Source organism: Ailuropoda melanoleuca, chromosome 8 (genome assembly GCF_002007445.2).
Source record: "Ailuropoda melanoleuca isolate Jingjing chromosome 8, ASM200744v2, whole genome shotgun sequence".
NCBI classification, from domain to species: domain Eukaryota; kingdom Metazoa; phylum Chordata; class Mammalia; order Carnivora; family Ursidae; genus Ailuropoda; species Ailuropoda melanoleuca.
In genome coordinates, this window is record NC_048225.1 from 16,583,603 (window position 1) to 16,598,464 (window position 14,862).

The 14,862-nt window shown below is 38.2% G+C and overlaps 1 protein-coding gene across 2 annotated transcripts in view; it reads left to right on the forward strand.

Moving 5' to 3' along the window:
• The window catches only part of LOC100467394 (tubulin-specific chaperone cofactor E-like protein), a 160,432-nt gene that overhangs the window by 7,369 nt on the left and 138,201 nt on the right, over positions 1–14,862 (forward strand). For both annotated transcript variants that reach the window (XM_034665989.1, XM_034665990.1), the window contains one exon: positions 5,047–5,157. The gene's annotated coding sequence lies outside the window, so the exon portion shown is untranslated. The remainder of the gene's footprint in view (positions 1–5,046; positions 5,158–14,862) is intronic.

Sequence of the window (14,862 nt, forward strand, 5' to 3'; positions counted from 1 at the left end):
TCACACAGTATTGTTGTTGTGGACATTCTTGGGCTTGTTTCCTGTGCACATGTACAAGTTCCTATAGATTTCACACTGGGAAGTACAATTGCTGTCTTACAGCGTGTGTGCCTCTTTAGCTTCACTAGACAGTGATAGAGTGTCTTCCAGCGTATTCGTACCAGTTTTTATCAAGTATTTGTACTCCCACCAGCAGTGGAAGAGTTTCTGTTCTTCCGCATTTTCTCTGACACTTTGGTATTATCAGAGTTTTTAAGTTCCTCTGATTTATGTAAAATAGTATTTCACTGAGATATTCATTTTCTCTTCTGAATATTATTACACTTGAATATCTTTTACATATATTTGTTAGTCATTTGAATTTTATCTTCTGTTAAATACTGTTCATGTCTTTTGTTATTTTTCTATTGGATTGTTTGTCTTTTTCTTATTATTTTTAGGAGTTCTCCATATTAGTTACGTGTGTTGAGAGCATCTTTTTCCAGTTTCTGAGTTGTAGTTTTTCATGTCTAATGTCTTTTGATGATCAAAAGTTTTTTATTTTTCTGGTTGATTTTTCCTTAATGGATTCTTTTTGTTTTGCTTATGAAATATTTCCCTAAATCAAGATCTTAAAGCTCTTCTCCTATTAGGAAAAAGTAACTAGGGATAAAAGGATGACTTTCGCATTTTATTGGGAGTTGAGTTTTTCTGGTGAGGATTCACTTTCCTTTTCCCGGATTGATAATCACTTGTCCCAGACCAGTTACTGAAGTTTAACTTTTTCCTACTGATCTCTTTGTCATTTCCAGCCGTATTCACATGGGCCTATTTGCGGGCTGTCTTTTCTATTCCATTGATACCCCCCGCCCCAGTTGTTTTCTTTAACAAAGTACAGTTGGTTCTCGATTCTTGTTATTTATGGGACTTATGTAAAGTTGCCACGAACACTGAATGAGTTAATATGGAACCGTTGCTCCTAGGGATACAGGGTTAGGTTCCTGCCTGCTTCTGGTCATACCATTTTTGTCAGCTGATCACTACATAACCTTGTTTTATGTGTGTGTCTGTTTAAAGATGCTTTATTCAATATATATTGTTGAGTTATTAACTCTGAATTCAGAGTAGATAGCACTGATAGTTCATGCCCTCGTAAATCTTCTCTAACATGAATTTTCTCCATAAGGCATACCATAGGCTTCTTGTGGGTAAGAACAGAAGGCAGCACAAGGAACCATTTGCAACAGTGAAATCACCAACCAAAACCACACAAAAATGTGAACAACATGGCACTAAATCTCGAAAAGGGCACTTGTTTGCAGTATGAGAGCTGATGCAGGATGGCAGAGAGCTGCCCTGTTCTATCTCAGCAGGAAGTGTGCACGTTGTGTACCTCAAAAAACTAGTATCTGCAGATGACTGGGAACATGCTGCAAGTACTGATTTTGGGGTTACAAACAAATTTGATTGAGTGGGAGGATTTGTAAATAATGTAATAATAATGACGCTCGACTGTACTATGAAATCTTGCGAGAGAAGCAGTTTTTCAGGAAACCATTACCTTTGACACTTTCTTCCCCTCTGTCATGCTTACACATGTCTTTATAACATTTTGAGAGAATAACTTAATGCAGTGGATCTCTCAGCTATTAAGTTCTGATTGCCAAATGCCGTTATCTCAATAAAAAGACTTCTTGTTAGAGAATGTTATTTATAATCTCAGTATTGTAATTTAGTTCATAGGTAAATTAATTTTAGGAAAGAATTGCAACCCTTAAAATGTTGAAACCAAGTATAAATTATTAAACCCTTATTATTGTGACTTTTGTGTGAGGATCATATTTTCTCATAGGCACTCTTAGTAACTTCAGGCATCAGTTTTGTGAAGGCAAGTGCCCTTTGGAGGTTTTCAAAATGTCAGCTCTTTTAATTCCTCATCCGTTAGTGATGTTTCTCTTTGTGAACATCAGTTAAGGAGTCCAAGAAAGATAAATGAAGATTGTATACTTCATAAATCAAACCTCTCGCAAAATGCATTTATGGAGACTTGCCTAGTTTATCCTTTACTCACCGTTTAAGATTCTTAAGTGAATTGTTAGTGTTAATTTGAGAAGTGTGCTGAGAGAGTAATAACCAGAAATTTGGGGCTTGACCTGTGTTCATCTTTTTTTATATACACAGCATATATTTTATTCCTTAATTTTTTGAAATATTTTTATTGTGGTAAAATATAAAATGTACTGTTTTAACCATTTTTAAGTGTATGGTTCAGTGGCATGAAGGACATTCATGATGCCATCCATCTCCAGAACTTCTTCATGTTTCCTAACTGAAACTCTGTCCCCATGGATCAGGAACTCCTCATTCCCCACTCTTCCCCACCCCCTGGCAACCATCATTCTATTTTCTGGCTCTATGAATTTGGTTACTCCAGATACCTCATATAAGCAAAACCATATGGTATTTGTCCTTTTGTATCTGGTTTCTTTCACTTAACATTGTCTTCAGAGGTCACTCATGTGCCACAATTTCCTTCCTTTTCAAAGCTGAATAATATTCCATCGTATAGATAGACCACATTTTCCTTATCCAGTCATCCACCCGTGGATAGTGGGGTCATTTCCATCTTTTGGCTGTTGTAAGTAATGTTGCTATGAACATTGGTATACAAATCTTCCCAAGTCCAAGCTTTCAGTTCTCTTTTTATATATCCACAAGTAGGATTGCTGGATCATACGGTAATTACAGGTTTCATTTTTTGAGGAACTGCCATACTGTTTTCCACAGCAGCTATAGCATTTTACATTGTTTCCAGACAGACACATATATTCATCTTTAGTTACTAAACAGTGCCTATTGTTCTGAAGTATGGCATAAATTATTAGCTTTTGCATATGAAATGTAAAGTATATGGATACTAAAATAATCAGTATTAAACTTGCTGTGGCTATAGTTTTTGCAGAATTTAACTTGTGCTAAGTAACAAGTATTTCTGACTGCTCCTGATTCACTGCTCTATCATTTCATCTCTTATTTTTGGAATCTCCATGGAGAGGTACACATAATTATGCATTTCAGTTGTAGCTATGAAGCATTTTTGTTCACAAGTACTCAGATCCCAGAGTTTATTAATAAATCTGCTTTTTCTTTATTTTGTAAAGTACATTGGATATACACACTCAGAAGTGATTAGAAAACTCATTGATTAGCACATTTATGGAATGCCAATTATATGCAAAATTCCAGCCCCTGATAGATACATAGAAGCATTATGGTATGGTCATTACCTTCAGGAGCTGTACAGTCTAAGGCCATGAGATATAAACACGTGAAATCACATCACTGTACACAATTTAAATAACAATGGCATGTGGGACAAAAATGATGCCATGCCAACACGTGATTGATTAATCGTCCACTGAATATTTTAGGCAGTAGATTCCATGAGCTCAGCTCAAAGGAAATGGATCATTATGGCAGGAGGTATCTGAAAAGGCTTCATCTGTGAAGTATATTCTGAACAAGGTGTTGAAGAATACATAAAATGTAGACAGGTGGAGAAGAGAGGGAAAGACCTTCCAGTTAAGGAGGAATGAAATTATTAGTGTCAGACATTTTTAGTGCCTGAATCATTAGTTGGCACTAATTGGCATAGTCCTGGGACCAAAAAAAATTAGATCAAATCTACTTAACAAAAATTATAAGTCAGTCCCCCAGGTGTATATTAATGTTCCCGTGCTCCCTGGGTAGTGATGGTAGTAATGATAAGGGCAGCAGTAGAAGCCATAGTAAATGGATATTTATTAAGTGCTTTCTAGGTGCCAGGCACTGTGCTAAATACTTTTTACCCATTTGATCTCCATTCATTCTTTAGCAACCCTACAAGCTAGGAGCTAGGGGCTATCTCTTACCCCTTTTCATGAATGAGACTCAGAGAACCCAAGTAATTGACTTAACCTCCAGGCAGTTTGGCTTTGGAATGGCAGGTGTTACCCCTGGGCAATACCTCTGTAACATTAAACATGGAAGGGGCTAGTGAATTTTTTTTTTTTTAATAATTTGTAAACTTTGCAACTTCTCTGTGTGGCTGATGTTTAACATTCTGGTAATCCCTGGTTATGAGCCAGAATGGTTTGTAAACAACTCTAGAAGTTTGCATGCAGAGTGATGAGTTAGTAGTTTGTTCCTAGTGAGGCCTTGTTTTAACTTGATAGCTTCTGTAGGTGTTCAGGAGGAGAGATAATGGGAGTAATCTCTCCTGAAAACAGCTGAGTAATGACCTTAAACTTGTGTATTCACAGCTGAAAGATAGCGTGCATATATGATTTTCTTCTAATGAAAACTACTCTGTTCAAGAGACTAATATCCATTGCTTTTTGGTGAGAACAGGAAGTTGATAATAATTTTTGTGCCTTTGGTGACTAGACCAGTCAGTCCTGCTGCTTAGTTTTGTGGTTCGGGTACAGTGATGTGGTTCCAAGAGGTGTTTGGCTGTAATTGTTTTCAGTTATTTTAATAAATTGTATTTCTGTGATTTGTGCATGATGCCATATACTGTTGACCTGAAATATTCCTGTTTTTAGTAAAGATAGCATGCATGACTCAACAGACGAGGGGTACAAAAAGTATGACTTAGCATGCTGTTTGGGCAAAGAAACCCAAGCAAGTCACCTCAGTTCAGTGTCCTGTAAACAGAGATAAGTGTTAGTTTGTCTATTTCAGAAGGTGGTTATGGAAATTACTAGGCTTTAAAAGATTGTGAATCTTGGTGTGGGGACACTTGGCTTTTGGGGAACTTCAGCTCAAGAGTAAATGTATCTACCTGCTGAATTTTGAGTGAGTGTAATATTAAAGCCTTGAGATTTTCCCAAATGGAATCTGGCCACATAGAAAGGTAGGGTTGGATGCAAATTTGTTGGTGAAGGAGTCGAGAGGGGAAGTAAGAGTGGAACTCTCCTTGGAAGCCATTGAAGTAAAGGATATAGTGAATGTTAAACATTTTTCATTGTTCTTGTGATTGCTGAGAGTGTATGGAAAGTGGTTGTTTTTTTTTTTTTTATATTTCAGAATGCTCAATTTCATAGCATATAGACAACTCGCTGAAGCCAGCATTTCTGGACAGTAAGAAGCTGTGCAAATCAAGAAAGAAGTGCTTAGAAATATTTTCACATTAAAGAGGTACTTAAGTCTAAATAGCATATTTTCTTTTGTATGTATGTATGTATTGGTATTTTATTTTTTAAATAGCAATGTTTTCTTAATTTTTTTCTTCTCAAATACTTTTTCATCAAAATCATAAAATTTGTGAGCTAGAGCATTTAGATCAGAAATTTCCAGTGCCGTATTTACTTCTAGTAGACTCTGGGCATGACAGGAAGTCACGTTTGCTAACGTGCTGTTGTAGATGAAAAAACGGACACTTCGTCCGACATCAGGTGTGCCGCCTGTACAGTGTAGTTCTTTAGTCGGCAATACAGACAGCTCTGAAGTCCTACTCGCTGATAACAGAGTCACAGTTTTACACACATCTTTGGTGTCACTAATATAATGAAGTAAAGGATTTGGGTTAGATATTTTAATGTCTGTCATGCTTTTAAGGTGAAACCAAGTGCTGTGCTACTAAAAAAAGCATAATCCCACGGGCCAACCAGGAGTCTGAATTCACATTTCATTTGGCAGTATTGGGTTTGTTTGGGTTGTTTTGTTTTGCTGGGTTCTGTTTTTTGTTTTTTTGGGTTTTTTAAAAATCTTCTACCAAGACGAGTTGATGTGCCACATTACTACACTTGGATGTAGTTCAGTGTACAGCTGAGACTGAGAAATAGGGTGGTTCAGAGTAGGGCGTGAAATCGTGGTGGCATGGTGTGTTCTGATAATGGATTTATCAGCTACAGTCAAGTTGGGCACTTGGAATGCCCAGAGTAAATTTATGAATTGCCGAACCGTAATTCTACAGACTAATTCTGAAGCTTTATAGTTTATTTTCCTTATTTTTCATCCCAAGAAGACATCCACTTAGGTGTATTACATAATGGTCCGGGGAAGCTAAATGAGATAAAATTGCAGGTATATATACTTTATGATAAATGAAATTAGAAGCCATACAGGATGACACTGTCTAGCTTAATTGTATTGCCTTGGACAATGTCCCTGAAGTGTTTTTATGGGTGAGATAGCTGCCATTTATGATGTTAGCTGCAAAAGCTTGTTAATGGAATGCTTTACAAACCTTAAAAATGATTATAATGTAGATATATATTTACTGATATAGAAAGTTTTTCATGAGCTATTTAGCAAAAATGCAGGTTACACAACGACCTAAAAGTAATTCAATTTTGTTTAAAAAAAATATGTATCTACATAGCATGGGAAAATGGCCCAGAAAAAATACACACCATTAGGTGCATCCTCAGGCTTAACCTGCTAAATGTGTTGTCCAAAGCTTCCTAGTATGGCTGCGGCTCTAAATATGATAGGATATGCTTCAGATATGAAAAGCTTTTGGTAACACTTATTACATGCTTAGCTCACTTAATAAAAAGGGGAACTACATCTACATGAAAACTATATGGGGTTACAGGTTTTTTGCCAATTTTCAATTGGAAATTTTAAAAAATTCAAAATGTCTATCACTTGTATTTTTTAAAACAATTATTTAGAAAGAAGTTTATTAATAGACCTTTATTCATTCATTTATTTAATCTTTCCTGAAGGAAAAAATATATAACACACTTATATACTTTCCCAGAGTAATTATGTTGTATTGGGGGTGTGCTTAAGCTGAAATATCAGAAGATTTAGAAAATGAAACAGACTGGAGTCCCAGCTACCTACAATGTCTAAGAATCTGGCAGGGTTCGGGTGTAGTGGGAACTTCTCTAAAAAGGAGGCTCTCTGGTGATATTAGGAGCCACAAAGCAAAAGTTAAATGGGCTTTAAAAAATAAACAAACAAACAAACTTGCAAAAATTGAGAAAGCTAGTAATCCTAAGAGATTCTTTGAAGCTATTCAAGAGATTTTTCTCTTTAGACTTGTCTTATCAACCTCTTCCCCCAACCCACACCCCCCACATTCAGCCTATAAATTTCTCTTTTGTCCTTTTTAAAAAAAGAAAGAGATATAAAACTCTCCTTCTGAACACTTGGTGCTTCTTCATCAATCATCCCTCTTCTTTCATCTGAGCTTCTCAAAGGCTGGTCTATACTCAGTCTTCACTTACCTCCTGAATTCCTTATGCTATGGTTTCTACCCCCTCTCTGTACTAAAAGTGCTTCCCTTAAGATGAACAAACTCCTAACTGTCCTTTAGGGATTAAAAAGTTCTCATCATTTTTGACTTCTCGATATTCTAGGTAAAGATCGGTGACATCCATCCTTGTACTGTATTCACAGCAATCTATCAAAAGTGTTCTTTTATCTCTATAAGAGGAAGTTGAACCTGAGCAAGGTCAGTCATGAGCTGCCTCCTGCCTCACCTGCTCTCCCCACATGTATTTTATATTTTAGCAATATCACATCATAGCCACGTCTCCTGTCTCTTCTGCCTGCTCACGTTCTATTATTTCCTGTACCTGAAATGCTCTCCTCTACCCTGTTAACCTAGTCTTCATCATCTTTCAAAATGGCTCAGGATTTACCTTCAGCCTCCTCGATCATACTTCCAAAGTGAATCACTTCTGCTGTTTGAATTCACTGTGTCTGTGTGGCTTATTTCCGATACTGTGTCATCTCCCTCTATTTCCTTCCAGATTATGGATGCCCTGAGGACAGAGTGTGGAGTATACTCATTCTCACTTTCTTTAGTGTTTAGTGCAGCATTTGGCATAGCTTCAGTGTCTGGTTCATCTTTGTTTTTGTTTTGCTTTTTGTTTGTTTGTTTTAGGTTCATTTTTGTTGAATGACACTAAATGAGATGGTAAATTTTGTGAGGGCACACATTTTATGAATTAATGAATGGGCAAATAGGCCTAATGGGAACCACTTGATAAAGTGTGAAAAAAGAGATAGTAGAGAAAACCAAACCTATCTGTTGTCTCTCCATTTTTATGAAACAAGTGATAAAGACCTTCTTAGTCTCAGATTGTCTTGTAAAGGAAATAGGCAGCTAAATGGAGAAAGGCAACTGGAATGAAGTGTCACCTGGCCAAAGGACCCCAACGGTGACGTTGTAGAGCCGTTGCCAAAATGTTCAAGTTCTGTTTTCAAGTATTTGGTAGCAAAATATCGGCATGTAGCTTCTAGAGTGTAGTTTTTCTGCCCTTCTCCGATAAATAGATAAGATGGGTTAGTTGTACATAAATGGATCCGTGTCAGATGAAAATAACTGTAAACTACCCAGGAGTGTTTCCCTCCTCTTCGTTATTTTAATGCTATGAAAACTCTTCCTTTGATACTGAGGCTTATCCTAAATTAATGCATATTTTGAAGTATTAAACGATTTATTTTTTAGAACTGTGTATCCGTTCCCCACTAATGACTACTGCAGCGATGTGAATCCTGCACGGTCAGCATCCTGCTGCGGGAAGCATCGTTCTTGCTGTTAATCTCCACACTGAGAGATGACTGGGAGGCAGGGAGCTTGCCAAGCATCCCTAGGCTACGGCTTTGTAACCTCTGCCTCCTGGAGCCCTTGTGGTTCCAAAGTCACAAGGGTTCTGATACGGTTTGGGTAATTTGTATGAAATGTTTAGTTAACTTTTATTAACACATTTAACTTGGCTAGCAAAGGAAGTGACCCTGCAGGCCTGAAGGGGTGGAGTTTTGCTTTGCCTTTGCTAAGGCCATGGAAAACCCAAGAGAATACTGCGCTCTGACTCTGTCCTCTTACCCCCTCCTCTCATTTTAATTTGGTTTATTCTGACGTTTCATCCTTTCTTTTTCTTTCCCATGCTGTTTTATAAAACTATTTATTTCCTTTCGGCCACCATTTTATTTCTCTTTGCTTCCTCACTCCCCAATTCCTTTTTTAAATTAATATTATATATTTCACATGGTCCGATTTGGAATTTTTTTCAGACAGTTGATAATAAAAAGGAGTTAAAAAGCCATTGAAAATTACTAGGTCATTCCCAGATATATCACTTAAAAATGTTTATATTTCAAAGAGATAATATATGAAAGCAAAGATGCTGTATGTATGCAGTAAGTTCAGGTGGTTCAAGTGGGTGAACTTACTTCTTAAAGCAAATCTCCTTCTCACCCTTATGCTTCCTTTCCTCTCTCTGGTATTAACCATAGATACTAATTTTACTAATTTCTATTTTAGCCTATGGATATATAAGCAGATCGATCTATTTTTTTGTAAGGTTTAAAATGTGTAGTTTGAGAATCTGTAGGGTGGTATTTTGGGGTTTTTTTAAGTTGTGAGGGAGGCCAGTAGTATTCATAGTTTTTGAAGTATGGTACTGTACCATAAAGTTTTTTGTGAAGTAAATACTGATCTTGCATACCAGCAGAAAGATCTATCTTGTATACCTTCCAGTGTTAGTGGTCGGAAATGTTCTGTTTTCAGTTGTGTTCAGTTTTAACTGGTTTTGACCTGACCCCTTTGGGAACATAAAGTACAAATAGTTTGACAGATATGCGGAGTTTTAGGTGACTGGTTGTTCTGTTCTGATACTAATCTGTTTGGCAAAAATATACTGAGCAGCTTATCCTCCAATTTGCACTTCATCCTGACTTTCTCCAAGCACTTTATAAGAGTGCATTATAGTTAGGAGTTGAGGCACAAAGCAGTCGAGATTTTCACAGGCACACTCCAGGACTTGGTAATGGAACCAAGCAACGTCACCCAAGATTCCTGGCTCCTGGCTTTCAGAACCAATTGAAAATACTTTCAGAAATGCATTAAAACTCTGCCAACTGTAGAGGTAGTCAGATGTAATTTGACACCTGTTCTTTTCAGAAAGTCATAGATTACTCCCCCAACCCCCCAAAAAACCTTTTAAAAGGCTCCAGTTAAAGATCTTTTTCCATCCTGTATTTCCTCATTTTTCAGTCTGTTTGGTTTTCAGTTTTCCTTTCCCACCTACTGTTCCTCCTAAAACTGCCCCAACAGATTTTACATAGATTTATGTTACTGATCCATTTTACAATCTTAATCTTCTAATTCAAAACTCATGTATTAATGCGTACACTATCTACATTCCTGGAAAGCTATTCCCGTAGAATATCCTGGAAAATGACCAGAGAAGGCGCCTGGCATTGCTTTTAAATCTTTAGGGAAAAAAAGAAGATTAAAAAAAAAAAAAGCCCCAGACTATTTGGAAGAGTTGTTAAAGCATGAGGCCATGAGGAACAACTTGTTAAGTTCCCATGATTACTGGCTTACTAGCAGTTATTTTGAGCATCTCTCTAATGTTGCCATCCCTCGGTTTGCCTATATTTCAATTGTGTATAAGATTATTGCCCTTGAATTGGTTTAAGTGGTTCTAAAGCCTCCACTTTAAAGATGCTATTTAAACTCGGTGAGTGTTATTTTGACAGTGACAGTTTAACACCCTCCCCCACACACACACTTTTTATTCTTTTGAACTGTTAATTGTATAGAAGGTAGCAGTGTAACTTCTTCGACGTTAAACATATCTAAAAATTCTGATGGCATTCTGCTTGAGCCAGGTCCTTGATGAGAACTGTGCTGTCACTAGTGGCCTAACCCCTGCTCTGTGTTGTCTGCTGTTGGTGATAAGTTTACATTGTAAAAGAACCTTCCACCTGAGGGTTCCTGGAGTCTTAGATGAACACGCACAGTTCCGTTTTGACACAGTCAGTGCTGTAATAGAGGACAGCAGCAGACATTTATCACTCTGTGTGGACAGAAAGAACAAACTGTCTTGTGCTAAAACAGGTTCTGTCTCCAAGCTTACAAATGAGGATCCTGACCAAGGGCAGCCATGAATTTTCAAGATGACTTGTGATATCCTTATTATGAAATGTACTTAATAGTCTACACTTTGATAAATGAAACTTTTGTTCAGTAGATGGACATGTGCTTGTTAGTATCTACTCTGTGTTCTAGGCATTTGTGAATTGATTTCACAAAGTACAGTGGACATGGTCCTGGTAGTAATCTAGGGAATGAACCAAGTTTATTTGTTTATTTATTTATTTTTTTATTATGTTATGTTTGTCACCATACAGTACATCCTTAGTTTTTGATGTAGTGTCCATGATTCATTGTTTGGGTATAACACCCAGTGCTCCATGCAACACGTGCCCTCCTTACTACCCATCACCAGGCTAACCCATCCCCCCACCCCCCTCCCCTCTAAAACCCTCAGTTTGTTTCTGGAGTCCATAGTCTCTCATGGTTCTTCTCCCCCTCTGATTTCCCACCCTTCATTTTTCCCTTCCTTCTCTTAATGTCCTCCATGCTATTCCTTATGTTCCCCACATGTAAGTGAAACCATATGATAATTGTCTTTCTCTGCTTGACTTATTTCACTCAGCATAATCCCCTCCAGTTCCACCCATGTCGTTGCAAATGGTGGGTGTTCATCCTTTCTGATGGCTGAGTAATATTCCATTGTATATATGGACCACATCTTCTTTATCCATTCGTCTGTTGAAGGGCATCTTGGCTCCTTCCCCAGTTTGGCCATTGTGGACATTTGCCGCTATGAATACTGGGGTGCATGTGCCCCTTCTTTTCACTACATCTGTATCTTTGGGGTAAATACCCAGTAGTGCAATTGCTGGGTCATAGTGTAACTCTGTTTTTAACTTCTTGAGGAACCTCCACACTTTTCCAAAGTGGCTGTACCAACTTGCGTTCCCACCAACAGTGTAAGAGGGATCCCCTTTCTCCACATCCTCTCCAACACTTGTTGTTTCCTGCCTTGTCAATTTTTAAAGACCACTTTTTCTTTTTTAACAATTTATTTATTTGTGAGAGGGAGAGAGGAGGGGCAGAAGGAGAGGGAGGGAGAGAATCCCAAGCAGACTCAATGCCCAGTGTGGAGTCCGACATGGGCCTCCATCTCACGACCCTGAGAGCGTGACCTGAGCCGAAACCAAGAGTCTGACGCTCAACCAACTGCACCACCCAGGCGCCCTAAAGACTACTTTTATATTCATGAGTTTTTTCAAATTCTTGTTACAAACCTGAGAGAAAAATTTTCGCCCATCCATAGGTATGAAAATTAAAGTAGAGAGGTTACATAACTAGCTTATGTTCTACCCAGCTAGTAAATGACAGAGGCTGTCTTCTGTGTTCCTGTGCTTTCTACCCTGCTACAACCTCCTGTAATATATAATTAGTAACATCTGTGTATTTTAGAATTTTACAACAGCCCTGTAATCCCAATCATGCATTTGTATATTTTAGAGCTCTGTGGGAACCCTGAAATCCAAGTATAGATATTCATATCTTTCTTTACAAAGACAGTTGAGTCCTAGAGAAATAGTATCTTGCCTGATGACACAAAACTGTAGAACTGAGTGGGGCTTACACTACTCACCATCCTGAATTCTCTGCTTTTTCTACTCAGCACACTAGAGCCTACTATCACTTCTCAGCCACATTTATTGAGTTATGTGTAGTGCACTGAACCAGATGCTGTGAATTCTTACTGGAGAAATAAAATGACACACCTCCACTCCCCTTCATAATAGGATGGTGGAGTTAGGACAGTCACATGAGAAAAATACCTAATGCCCAGTATCATTAAACCGTATAAGCAAAAGTAAACCCGTGTAACACAGTGAAGTAAATGTGTCACCTCCAGTGGTAAACAATTCGGAGCATTATCTGGCTGCTATCGAACAGCCTTCTGAGAAGCTTTTGATGCTCAGACCTGCTGGTTGCTTCTCTAGGACCACATACCGGTAGACTTCTTCAGCCTCTTCAGCTCTCCTTCCTGCTTCTCTGTTATCTATAACCGTGTTCGGCCCTCTTCTGTTTTAAGAGGAAAGATCTGGACAGTTGTCCCGATTCCCTACTCCTTCCTGATCCTGCCTCATTTATCAGCCCATTCATCCTCTCCTGCTTGTCAGCTGCCCTTCTAATCAAACCTTCTCAACATGTTGACTGCACGCTCTCCTCTGGTTATTCCTTTTCTTTTCCTTCGTGACTCTGCTTCCTGTGCCTGTCCCTTAAACGTCAGTGTCCCGGAGAGTTCTGTTGTCCTGCTGTTCTCACTAGTAATATTTCCTATATCCTGATGATGCCAAAATCTTCCCCTCCAGCTCACATTTCTCACCCAACTGCAGACTGTTTTCTTGGACAGTCCACAAAGCCTCAGGCTGAATGTGTATACAGTGGGATTCATCATTTTTTTCTGTAAAACTCTCTCTCTTCATATTTTCTTTTTACTTAATAGTATCATCAGACACCTGAGGGTCAGTCTTCTCCTCAGCCCCCATAATTCCTGAAAAGCTTGCTTTCTAAATTGACCTTGAATCTGCCACTGCTTTCTCTTTGTCCTACCACTGTATTACCTCAGGCCCTCGTCAACTCTCTCCTCTTTTGTTTTGGGTGTTTTGGTTTTTTTTTTTAAACATTTTAGAGCGTTGCACTTTGTTTTTTATTGAAGTGTAACTAACATACAATGTTATATTAGTTTCAGATGTACAACAATCCTGTACATCACTCAATACTCACCATGGTAAATGTAGGCAGCATGCAACGTTATTACATACATGCAACGTTAGTACAATATTATTACATACATGCATTACATACATACAACATACATACAACGTTATTACCATATTATTGACTATATTCCCTATGCTGTATTTTTATTTTATCTCCATGACTTTTTATAACTGGAAGTCTGTATCTTTTAATCCTTTTTGTCTATTTCGCCCATCTCCCCACCTATCTCCTGTCTGTCAACCATCAGTTTTTCTTTGTATTTAAAGGTCGGGTTTTTGGGGTGCCTGGGTGCCTCAGTCGGTTAAGCATCTGCCTTCGGCTCAGGTCATGATCCCAGGGTTCTGGGATTGAGCCCCACGTCAGGCTCTCTGCTCAGCGGGAGCCTGCTTCTCCCTCTCCCTGCCACTCCCCTGCTTGTAACTCTCTCTGTGTGTGTCAAATAAAGAAGTAAAATCTTAAAAAAAATTTTTTTTTAAATGAAAGTCTGGTTTTGGGACACCTGGGTGGCTCAGTCTGTTGAGCGTCCAACTCTTGATTTCTGCTCAGGTCATGAGAGCAAGCCCTGCATCTGGCTCCGTGCTCAGTGGGGAGTCTGCTTGAGATTCTGTCCTTCTATTGCCCCACCTCCCCTCTCAAATAAATACATAAATAAAATCTTTAAAAAAAAAAAAGGTCTGGTTTTTTGTTTGTTTTGTTTTTTAAATTCCATATATAAGTGAAATCACATGGTATTTGTTTTTCTCTTTCTGACTTATTTCATTTAGCATAATGCTCTCTAGGTCCATCCATTTTGTCCCAAACGGCAAGATCTCATTCTTTTTTATGGCTGAGTCATATTCTATTGTATGTGTGTATGTATATACACACCACATCCTCTGTATGCATTCATCTGTTGAGGGACGCTTGGGTCGCTTCCTTCTCTTGGCTATTGTAAATAATGCTGCAATAAACATAGGGTGCATATACGTTTTCAAATTAGTGTTTTCATTTTCTTTGGATGAATATTCAGTAGAGAAAATACTGAGTTATGTGGTTTCTCTATTTTTAATTTTTGGAGGAACCTCAGTACAGTTTTCTACAGTGGCTGCACCAATTCACATTCCCACCAACAGTGCATGAGGGTTCCCTTTACTCCACGTCCTCTCCCAGCACTTATTTCTTGTCTTTTTTATACTAGCATTCTGACTGATGTGAGGTGGTGCCTTATTGTGGTTTTGATTTGCATTTCCCTGATAATTAGTGATATTGAGCATCTTTTCATGGGCCTGTTGGCCACCTGTAGTCTT